This window comes from Lepisma saccharinum, chromosome 4 (genome assembly GCF_977018435.1).
Source record: "Lepisma saccharinum chromosome 4, izLepSacc3.1, whole genome shotgun sequence".
Taxonomy (NCBI): Eukaryota; Metazoa; Arthropoda; class Insecta; order Zygentoma; family Lepismatidae; genus Lepisma; species Lepisma saccharinum.
In genome coordinates, this window is record NC_139232.1 from 108,919,732 (window position 1) to 108,931,933 (window position 12,202).

General features: G+C 39.8%; 1 protein-coding gene across 5 annotated transcripts in view; it reads left to right on the forward strand.

Annotated features, from left to right (window-relative positions):
- The window catches only part of CdGAPr (GTPase-activating protein CdGAPr), a 394,186-nt gene that overhangs the window by 83,252 nt on the left and 298,732 nt on the right, over positions 1 to 12,202 (forward strand). Inside the window, exon 2 of one of the 5 annotated variants that reach the window (XM_083121102.1) lies at positions 1,882 to 1,924. The exons of 3 other annotated variants lie outside the window; for them this stretch is intronic. The gene's annotated coding sequence lies outside the window, so the exon portion shown is untranslated. Of the gene's footprint in view, positions 1 to 1,881; positions 1,925 to 12,202 lie in introns of those variants that run through there. One more of the 5 variants, XM_083121106.1, reaches the window with a different exon arrangement.

Sequence of the window (12,202 nt, forward strand, 5' to 3'; positions counted from 1 at the left end):
ATTGAAAAGAGAAAGTCAGAAAGTTAGCAACGTGAAAAGAAAGAAACAAAGTCAGAGCAAGAAAGAAACTTGGAAAGAAGAAGAAGACGAAGATAGGAACGTGAAATGAAGGAAAAGAGAGAGAAAGAAATATAGAAACGTGAGAGGACATACAAAGAGTAAGAAATACAGAAAGGTAAAGAGAGGGAGCAAGAAGCATAGAAACGTGAGAGAATGAAAGGTCGATAGATGGGGAATAGAGAAAAGAAGTGGAACGTAACATTCATGACTACGGAAGCAGGTCGCACTTGAAAATTTTTCGTCTCACACTTGAGCCCACCCGAAACAAATTTCCTGGCGTCGCCACTGGTTAAATAACTATTCAAGAGGAAGTAAGGCCGGGTCATTCTAATTGTCAAGAAGAAATGATTATTTATACAAAGGTATTTCCCCAAATTTATCTCTATGCAGGACAGTTTAGAATCACATGCATGTTTTCACGATCCCGTCTCGCCTTCTTCTATGTACCATTTACACTTACGCCGGGAGATGTTTGCCTCTCCTCTTTAATCCTGCCCGTATTGATTGAAGTGACATGGAAAGCGTTGCGAATGACATCCTACAGTCGGCTTTGTAAACGCACTCAGCTCTGATGGCCCAGAGTCGATTATGTTCTCTTTGTGTTACTCGCTGCTAAACGAACAACTAATTCAGTACACTTCAGTCATTTATTGTCCCTTCCTTATATTTAGAACTTCATTCGTGCCCTACATTTTGCTTGCATTTTTCTCTTTTGTTCTCATATAAATCGTAGCTATTTATCTCGTTCAAACAACTTCTCCTCCCGTTTATTATTTTCTCATTACAATTCCTCATCCGTTCCTTTGTTTCATTTCCTACAATCGCTTTTATTCTTCAACTTTTCTTTCATTTTACAATTATTCCTCTCCTTTCCTGCAGGTGACCTGTCTAAGCACGCCACATCGTACATCCTGGACTGCATTTTGCAGACTAACGAGGCTCTGGCGTCTGGATTCACAGCCAGAATAATCCTCTGTAAGGTTTGTGTTGTATGCTCTTCATGCGTGTTCATGATTGCCTTTGAGTTTTGGTTTCAAGTTCACTTTATGCAAAGGAAGGCTAATCGGGACTGGACCTACAGTTTAAAGTGGGATCCGATCCACTTGCGCTTCCACCGGGTGTCCTACCCGGAACCCCTTGATTACAAGGCGACGACATTACTACTACGCAATCGTGGAGGCCGTTTGTGATTATCCTTTCATCAATTTCATTCTATCACTATTTATGTTCGTGATTACGCGAAAGTGGCAGAATAGTGAAATAAAATAAATCAAATCAATCATTCCTCTCCTAGCAACTGATTTTCTTGTATTCGTAATATTATGTTGATTTTTATTCCACATGCTTTTATTATTTCTTAATTTTTCCTTTTAACTCTTCCTTTTATTTAATTTACTTACATTTGTCGCACTTTGCTTTCAAATAATTTCTTTCCTACTCTTTCATATTTAATATATTTTCTAAACAAGTGTTTGGAAAAGTGTTTTATTTTATTTATAAATTTATATTGATTATCATTTCACATTCTTCCATTTATTATTTCTTACTTCCCCTTTTAATTTAATTATTTTTCCCTATTCTGGTATGATTAATTTATTTTTATTCATCTTCGTTTTATTTCCTCTTCTTTCTTGTTTAATGATTCTGTACACATTATTTATATCTAATTTTCTTCCGCTAAATTTCCGTTTAGTGAGTGATATTTTTAGCAGGTTTGGAAACAATAATAGTGAAAAGTTAACATAATAATATCGAGAAGTTATTCTTAACACTATGTTCAGCTTTTACATAAAAATCATCACTCTTTTATATTTTTTTCAGGTGAGTACGATGTTGAGTCCTGCATCGAAGCCGATATTTTCAGGTACAGTGCTCACTTTAGCAATAGGTATTTGTAAACACTTAGGAAATAACTATGTTCATTTTTATTCTCGCACTTATTTATACAGAGTGCTTCAAATATAATGATACATATAAAAAAAATGTGTATGTGTTGAGAGTATTTGAAGCACGCTGTATTTGGCGTGAATTCGACATGACTGTATATTTTGACGGGCCCTGGTTCTATTGTTCACGATGTTGTCGTTTTAGTCAATCGTGTACGGTGGTAAAAACAAATGACGGAAGCCACATTAGTAATTGGTTAGAATTGTTCAACATGAGTTAGTTATATTTACTACATTCATGTAAATTCAAAGCGAAATGTCATCTATGGAAATGATTAAATAATTGTTGATTGAATTTATAGATTTAGACATGTTTGCTTTTGAGGAAAGAAAAGGTTGTAGGTATTCGAGTGGTTAAATTTCGAAAATTATCTGAGAATAGCAAACAAAAGGAAGTTTTAGAGTGACAAAGGTTCTCTATATAATATAATCTATTTATCCACCACAACTATAGTATTCCACCTCTATAGCTGTTTTATATGATTGTAACTTAACCCGTGAATGACGTAAAATTTGGAGACCTGTTTCAGTTAGGGGTGACCACAAAATCAGAATTTCAAATTATCCGATATCCGTTTCGAATGTAACGGATAATCCGAATTATCTGAATATTCAAAACCGTCCTCCGAAGTGTACCGTTTATCCGTTTTGCCTTTTCTCCGCATATTCCCAATCGGTGATGTTCGTCTTTCTGCCGTACTAATTCTTAGCAGATCCATCACTTGTATCTCCACGATGTTTATCTCTACGTAACCTATATCCGCGATACCCGTATTGCTGCTGAAGGAATCCCAATCAAATCCATCATCCGTTTTCATCTTTCCGTTTTCTCTCCCTGTCTTTATCAACTCTCCTGTCACTCGCCTATCCGTATTTCTATTTTCTTTCTTTCTCTACCGTTTTAGCCGACCTCCGTGGCGGAGTGGGTTGCACACCTCGCTAAAACGCCAGGGGTCCCGGGTTCGAGTCCAAACCTTAGCGTGGGTGTTCTAAGCGAGTGTCCTTTCATCAATTCCATCATACCATCACTCATTCTCAACTTCGCGATTAGCCAAAAGTGGGAGAAAACCGAAGTAAAATAAATCAAATTAATCGGTCTTTCCTTCTTCACTTTCATTCTCTTTGCATTATCGTTGTCCTTCTGTCATTTTTGTCACCTTCTCTGTGTCTATCTCCATCTCTATGCTCTTCTTTTCTTTCCTGTTCCCTTCATTCTGTTCTATTTATACACACGATCTAGAACGCGAAGCTATGCGTGAGAGCCTGGAATTCGATTCGACAGACTGTTTATTGTCGAAGAAGCAGTTTTTGTCCCGGTTCAGATATGAGCCAGCTGCGTCACGTGACTAAATCACACGTTACGTGGTCATTGGCTTCTCCAAAGAGGAAGTTAATTGCATACCCTGTGTCGACTTCAGTTTTTCTTCTCAAGCTCTGCTGGGTTCATTTGTGTGATTTGATTTTTTCTTCACACTATTACATAGAAATTGGACATTTGGTTTATTGTGGTAGATAATTTATAGTAAGTAACCTCTACATATACTTCTTCCTGGCTGTGCTCATTGCCGAGATCATAGCCTCGCTCACTCAAGTGTGTTGAGTGTCTATTCACGATCTCGCCATCGAAGGTTCGACGTTGGAGTCCTAGTCGTGACCTGGCTATACTTTTGCGAGTGTCTCTTCATCATTGTCATCTAATCATCATTCTTAACCATACCTATGGCTGATTCAGAGCAGCAATGAAGTAAAGTCACGCGTCGATTCTTGTGTTGCTTCAAGGACAGATAAATCAGGGTAAGTTGTTAACACCACCTACATACAAGCCCCGTCTGTCCCTCAACGTGGTCGCTACAAGCGTGGTCGCTCTTGCCTCGAACGTGTTTGATAACACCTCCTATCTGTCCTGAAAATGTTCGATAACACCCCTTATCTGCTGTTTGCTAACACCACCACCTACAAGCCCTGTCTTCCTGAAAGTGTTCTATAACCCCACATATCTGCCCCGTGTGCCCTGAAGGTGTTCGATAACACCATCTTCAAGACCCGTCTATTCTGAAGTGTTCCCTAGCACCATCTATCTGCTCCTTCTGTCCAGAATGTGTGCGACAGCATCACTCATCAACACCACGTTGGCTGACTCCAAGCCACCGTCCCTTGTTTGATGTAGGCAATTTGTACAGTTTACGAACTTCATATGTAAAACCATGTGTGTTCATATATCCAGACTGCCGACCGTATGTCCTGGTTACGATGTGCTTTTTTATCCTCTCATCCCACCAGCGTGTAATAAAACTTCAGTGATAGAGCGAGCAGCCGAGTTAAAAAAAAGTGTCAACGTATGCTGATCATCATAAAACTTTGCTCGTCAATTTCTCTTACCAGGCATTGTCAGTCGTCCGCCCGGAACCGTAAACAGAACTTGCCACAAAAAAGTCTAATCGATAAACGTTAGCCAGTTGCAATGTATAAGCACTCTTGTCGCTACAGGAGGCTGTAAGGTCACCCCTTCAAATAAAACAAAATGTCTTCCTTTGATGATAATTGATCAAATAAATAAATTTCTGTTAATTAATATTGCAGTAGCATTACCTAAAAAAAAGTGTTAGCTGCAAAAGTGCGATTGATAACCGAAACTAATTGGGATAACTGGCTCTTAAGGGCCAAAGCCTGCAAAGCGACTTTTCATTGGGCGGCACGTCAGCTCATGGAGTCCCATTGCCACTCTTTCCTAGACTTCGATTGATTGATTGATATGCTTTATTTTACTTCGCCTCTTGTGCCACTTTTGGCTAATTTGCGAAGATGGGGATGAGTGACGATATGATGAAATTGATGAATGGACACTCACAAACAGCCATGCTCAGGCCGGGATTCGAACCCGGGACCCCTGGCGTCGTAGCGCGATATGCTAACAACTCTGCCACGGGGGCCGGCTCCTGGACTTTGAGACTTGAAAAAGTAGAATGAGAAACGAGAACCCAAAAACCTCAGCAGAATTTTATACTTTCAACCACTATAAATAGTTTCTTCATTCTTAGAAATACTAATAAAGATACCACGCAACAATGGCTTGGAGACTAAAATTTCCCTGAAGCTTGTAAAGATTACATTGATCGTGAGTGGTGAAATTTTGATCAGAGATTAGAACGGCTTTGTATTGTAGTTTTCTGCCAATCCGAAAAATAAGAACACTTTCCAATTACAAGCCTGCCTCCGTGGCAGTATGGTCAGTTTCAAGTAATCTACGAAGCAGAGGTCCCGGGTTCGAAACCCTGGTTCAGGCATGAATATATCATTGTGTTTGTCCATGCAATCACTTCATCAGTTCATCATTATACCCATTGTTTTTACCAACACAATAGGAAGAAAAAGTATCTACAATAGCAGAGATTGAAAGAAAGTCCACCTTACGCATGCTCAGATAGGATCATCGGGACTGACCTACAGCCTAAAGTGGGATCTGAAGGTAGAAAAGTGTCCAGTGGACGGAATCTGCTGGCACACTCGCACCGAGGCTGTGAAAGCCATTATTCTTGGTCTTGTGAAATACCATATCATTTTGCCATTCTGTCAATCGGCGAAAGTCTTGCGCTTCCTCCAAATTGGCTCAGCATGATTCCTGAAATAATCCAGGGAACAATGAATGAGCTTCAGAACAATGGACCACTGTGCAATGCTTCTGATTAAAAGAGATTGACCAATGAGTTGTGCTCCCGGGAAAGGATTAAGGAACGTGCAACAATGACAGGAAGGGAAGGGTAGAGCAAAATGAGAATTGAAGATTGGAGTTATGAAATGGAGAGTTGACTAGTAGTGGCGTGTACGTTTGTTCATCCGGATGCTACAGGTACTGGTCATACAGGATACAAATCTTGAGCTATAGGCACGCGGTGAAGGCATATAGTAGTTCGGATTTCACTTTAAACTGTACGCCCACTCACGATTAGCCTATCTCTGTGTAAAGTGCACTTAAACTTTGACTTCGTTGACAAGTAAGAAGTGAGGCAAGGAAGCTCTCCTGTAGATCGTGTTACAACACACATATACATGGATGTGTCTGTGTATGTTTGTGTTAGTGTGTTGGGTGTGTGTAGACGCACATACACATGGAGACACTCGCGCGTGCAAACACATTTAGTTTTGCACCAGCTCACAAATGCTTTCTGCAAGGTGGTTCTTCTATAAAAAATAAATAAATACTTGACCACCCATCCAAGCACCAGACCTTTTGATTGTCTCAGTTTTAAAACATTGTAGTAGTAGATCTCTGTATCAGAAAACCCCTATCAACCAATGTCGTCGAATTTCGATTTTTGTCTAGGTTGAGAACTTATGTGTATAAATAATATATGTAGTAATACCATAGTTTTGTTTTTAATGTTATTTTTTAAATTATCATTTATTTTAATTGTCTAACAAGCTTACGACCTCCTCTGTGGCCGTTCGCTCTAAGGCGCTGTGCTTTGGATTCCGGCTGTCGGGCGGCATGGGTTCGAGTCCGCCTGGGTTCAGTCACTAAGTTATCGGCCTGTGTATAGGACCGGTGGCAACCCACGATCGTGAGGAAATTGGGGAGCTACGAGTGCGCAGCGTAATCCGGTCTGGGAAATCTCCTATAACGACTGGGGGTTCGACGTGCTGACCCCACGTCACCCCATTACCGGTTGAAGAACTCCACACCTCTAGGTAGGATTGTGGGAGGGTGACTGGCAGTTAGGAGATAGGCCAAGGCCCTTCCAGGGCTGTCGAGACACGGATTATTATTATTATTGTAAGAAGCTTACATGACAAAGAATTGTTTTTGTTGGTATTCTCAACACGCAGGCTTTGTGGAAATAGGGAGTTTCTGAAATAAACGAGTCAGTTGCAGTTACTCATTTTAAAGAATTAACTTCGTACAGTTACCATTTCACGACAAAAGTAACTTTTACTTCTAACTGCGTTACAAGTAACCGAGCACTGCAATTATACTAGCCTCTTCCGGTAGGCCTAACTGCGTGTGCATTTCGAAGACTAATCGGAAGAGAAAACGGAAATTGCATCCTAGAAGATCTCGTTTGGATGACACAAGTTGCCTTTCCATCGGAGGAGATCAACGACCGACTAACAGTGTCCTCCCACGATGTCCAGTTACAGGTTTCTTAGCAAGGTCGACGTGCATTCAGCCGCAGATCTTGTAAACAGATTCGCGCATTCGTTCTGAAGAGAGTGCTAACACTCCTCGGTGCTCGTGGTGTTTGCTCAATGAACTCGGCGTTAATTTGGCCCGCATTGTAGCAAGGAGAAGGCCAAGGTTGTAGCGTGAACGGTGCTTATTAACAAGGTAGCTTATGCAGCAAGTGAGAAACTGCTGTGTAATGAAATGTCTGAATGGGCCATTGCAGTAAAGAATCAGAAATACTTGGCGTTCATTTACCCTGACTAGCGAAGTACATTTATTTCGTACTTTTATAGTTGACTTACTTCATTTTTTGCGTCGAGGTCAAGTGCGAGTCTCTCGTCAGTTGTTGCGTTATATACTCCTCCCACGTGCCGAGCGTTTCGTTCTTGCGCATGCGCTTTAATCATAACGCATGCGCCGCACTCTCTTTCATTAGTCCAGCCTCTTTGATTAAGCATACAGGCTCGCTCACTGGCACGCTAGCCTAAAACGTATGTCGATTATTATCACCTGAATTTCTAGAGTGTAATCTACCATTGCATAGGGTAGCTCTCTATTTGTCTTCACGACGCTGGGTCAACCGATATCGTGAAACTTCACTGGTAATCGAACCCAGGACTGTAGGGGTGAGAACGCTAACCATTCGGCTACCTGGGATTTGTTTAAGTGCTGAGCATAACGTGGTGCAATCAGCGACAATGATTACAGTATGCAAATTGACCATTGAAATGTTTGTACTTGACTGTTCTTCACTATGTGTGTTTCAAGGGAAAGTAAACACAGAGAGTGTGTGTGTATATATATATAAGCGAGTCTGATTGTGTGTGTGTGTGTGTGTGTGTGTGTGTGTGTGAGAGAGAGAGAGAGAGAGAGAGAGAGAGAGAGAGAGAGAGAGAGAGAGAGAGAGGAAGAGAGTAACATAAAACACATAATAATAATAATGTGAACAAAACGAACTTGTATTATTTATTTAATCAAAATCCCTTGTAAACTTATGCTTTATTGTTGAATATAGGCTAACATTTAGGGTAGCTTATGGGGAGAAGGGGGCTGCAGCTCCGGTCCTCTATGTGCAAAGGATCCGTCTCCAGGGAAAAATTACTTTGAAAAGTACCAGAAAATGAAAGAAATGAGATATTAGAATTGTGATAAAAATATAACTAAATATATTGGCGGTGATATAAATGCATGTTTGAAATCCTCCGAAAGAAATTACTTAGGAAAAGACGAAGAGGAAGAGGTGGCGCACTTTTAAGATAAAAACCGGGACACCGAGCGTGCCAAGGGAAATCCTTTTCTGTTTACCCAGGGCAGGCTTGACGGAAGTGGGTCGGTCGCATGCAATTTACATGAGCAAAAAAAATCCGTCGCGAGGGCTTTTCCCCGACGACCCGAGGGAACGACTCCTCCCGATTCGCCTAAGTCGAGAATTGCATCGCGGGGACATCAGGGATGCAATCCGCTGCAGAACTTTATCGTCTCCCCTGGGAAGTAGTTTTCCTCGCATCGCTCGCTCCGTGAGGCACGGTGGGGCCTCTCTCGTGTCTTCACGCCGAGGTGGTTCCAAAACAGATTTTGTCCTAATTCGCCTCGCAGGTGTGTCTGGAGCTCAGCTCGTTCGCGAAGACATCGATTGCTTTTACTGGGACGAGGATTCCAGCAGAGTGTGAAATCCCTGGAAACTTATGAAATTTTTATTGCGATCAACATGCAGACATCAACGAGTTATGACTAGGGAACGGAACTTTAGGTAAATAAGTGTTTTTTTCTGCGATAAGATAGAGACTTTTTTTTTGCCAAAATTCTGATCATAGCCTTATATGTCAACAGCAAATTTTATTTTACATAAAAACACATATTTTCCAGTTTTCCATATGTAAATACATATTTTGCGAATTTTCATTTAAAATACATAAAGTCGCTCATTGACTTCAGCTACCTCGAAATCCTCGAAGGAAAAATGTTTTATTCTCCGCACCTCTCTCATATCGAGAGTGTTAGGTTTGTTTTGTCTCTGAACACGCTCGCTGGCAGACTTCTGGCGCCTCGCCTACGATCCTATTGGGGGAAAATATTAACCCCACTGGATCTAACGCACAAGTGCTAATCTCAAAATGTACAGACATTTTTGGGGAAAAAACAAGGTTTTCAAACTTTGTGCCAAATTGCACGTGTTTTGGAAGGTGAGGAAGAGGAAGCTTTGGAAAACTTCAGTGTTAGTGACATTTCGTGCTTCAAATATGCAAAAATTGTTTCCTGTGACGTGAAGTGATCTTTCTCACAATATAAGATGTTTTTTTAGAGATAATCGTCACAGATTTACAACGGAGAATTTGGAAAAAACTATGGTGATCCACTGCAACTCTTCCAAAAAATAGCTCGCTAAGAGGTAAGCATTTAGAAACTGATTTCAGGTGTTTAAAATGCATGGCATATTTTGTTTTTGTTACCAAATGTTTTTTTTTTATTTTTGTCACATATATCCCTGTTTATATAACATATTTTCAACATTTATGACACATAAAAAATAAATATTTCTGAGTATTTTAGCACATAAAGTTCCGTTCCCTAGTTATGACTGCGAAAACCGATCCCGGGATCGAATTCCGGCGTGGGCATTCTTTGTGTGTCCCTTTATCAATTTCATCTCATCATCACGCATCTTCATCTTCACGATTATCCGAAAGGGGCAGAACAGGTAAGGAAAACAAACAAAATCAATCAATTATGAAATCTTTATCGCCTCTTCCGTAGATAGCAACGAGGCATGACAGAAAACCGATCTCCCCGTGGTGGAGTGGTTATCATTGAGCGCCACGATGCGAGGCGCCCCGGGTTCGAATTCCGGCCTTACCATGGGTGTTCTTTGTGAATGTCTCTTCATCAGTTTCATCATTTCTTCCTTCATTAAGACAGTTGTCTAATAGGGACATCTGTTGAGTGGCATCTTAACTACTAGAGTCGTTTTCACGTTCAGAAGACACAATGGGCTCTTATGGCCAATGCTTTTCTTATGGGAAATACAAGCGCGCTGTTGTGAAATTTCTCGATTTACAAATTTAGCTTACGTAAAATCGGTATCTGCAGTTTTGCAGGAAATTTTGTAGAGAATACGATGGTGAGCACAAAAAACTGGTAATGTGTTTACATATTTTTAGATAAATTAAAAACGCAAATTTTATGTAAAAACAAATTTTTTACATTATTTTCATTCCTAACGTTGAAACATGCCGTAAAATTGAAGCATTCATTATGAAAAAAATTGACACTGTTATCTAATTGTCATAGGTGATGGTGGTGCTCAGAATTTATCAATACTTTAAAGCATATTCGCATTAAAAAATATTCAAATAAAGTATGTGGAGATTTTTTATATTCGTGCAGTAGAAAATGTCGTCGCTGGCCATTTTTTGTTCTGTAATTCCAAGTAAAAACTTCCAGCGACAAAGTTGTGAAGAAAATAATGAAATTATTTTCTATAACCACTCAAAGGTTCCCAGAAATATTACTTCCATGCATTTGGAGTTTCTTTTTAACCCGAACCGCGCGCGAAGTAAGGGGAGGTTGTCTGGCCATCTTCAGCCGACTCACCGCAGCATTCCGGCTAATCACCACCAAGTTTTCGAGTTATTTTATTTGCATTCAGTAAAAATATTAACTTCATGCAGTTTGTTATAATAGAATTGCAATTACTTAAATTTAATAATTGACAATTATTTCCAATGCTGCTGTTGTGAGCAACATTAGTGCTGTCGCAAATACACGTTGTTTTTGTTTACATTACTGTCGACATTAATACTGAAATGAAGATCACCTTTCAGTTTCCAACGTACGCATAAATTCATAGACAATAATGAATTTATATATATATGTAACACATTACTATAGCTCAATGTTATTCTATGAAATAGTTACAGAGAAAGGCGAATGAATATTAAATGTGCCTGTGTATTAAATTAAATCTAATGGAAAAATTACATGCTAATGAACTGTAATGTTCACAGAATAATATTAATAATTACATATAATTATCATTATATATACAAAATATGTAACACCTTCATTGTGAAGAAAGCTCATCATTTCCCGGCGACACGAGCTAGCGCTGTATTGGCAACACTGTGCGGTTTCTCCATAAGCGCCATTGTGTCTTCTGAACGTGAAAACGACTTTAGCAACTTACACGTACGATGCTTTCGCAGGCAAGTGAGCTGCCTTAGTAACACTCTTACGTTTGGCAAATTGTGACGATGAAATTGATGAAGGGACACTCACGAAGAACACGCATGCCCAGTCCGGGACTTGAACCAGGGACACCTAACGTCGTAACGCACTGTGCTAACCACTCCACCACGGAGGTCAGCTCCCTTGTCTTTGTTACTGACTGGGGCTTATCATAAGTAGGAAGCGGAAGTTGATGCCCTAAAAAAATAGGTATATGACCTGTAGAATGTCCTCAAAAATGGGAAAAAATGACGTAAAAAATGCAAACAAATGACCATTAAATTTGTTAGTTTCAGATTAAAAATTGAAATGAAAAGGAAATTAAACAAAATGCAATCTTGCTTTTAAAAAAGGCACCAAGTGATACCACATGCACATTCAATTAAAATAAGCAACGAGGATTTTCAATGGAAACAACCGATTAATGAATAATTTTGAAACAATTTAATGAAAAAGTCGTACACACTGAATGAATTGGTGTAAAATGCATTAATTTCCCGCATCTTTGCCTGGTGATGTACTGTAGTGTGTTTTTGTGGCACTGTAAAGAAAAATATATTATCACGATACACGTAAGACAATTTTTGTTTAGAAATTTAACAAATTGTATAAAAAATAGGGAAACCAAAATGAGGCCAGTCTGACCAGGGTATTTCCAACCTCTCCTTATCTGATCTTAAATCTGAGTTTGCCGGAGACGGGCACCTGGTGGTTTCCCCCGACACAACAAAGACTGTCACCAGTTCAGCATTTCTTTTGCTCGTAAATTGCAATCCTGCGAGATATATAGGACTATGTTCACCTTGGTGAA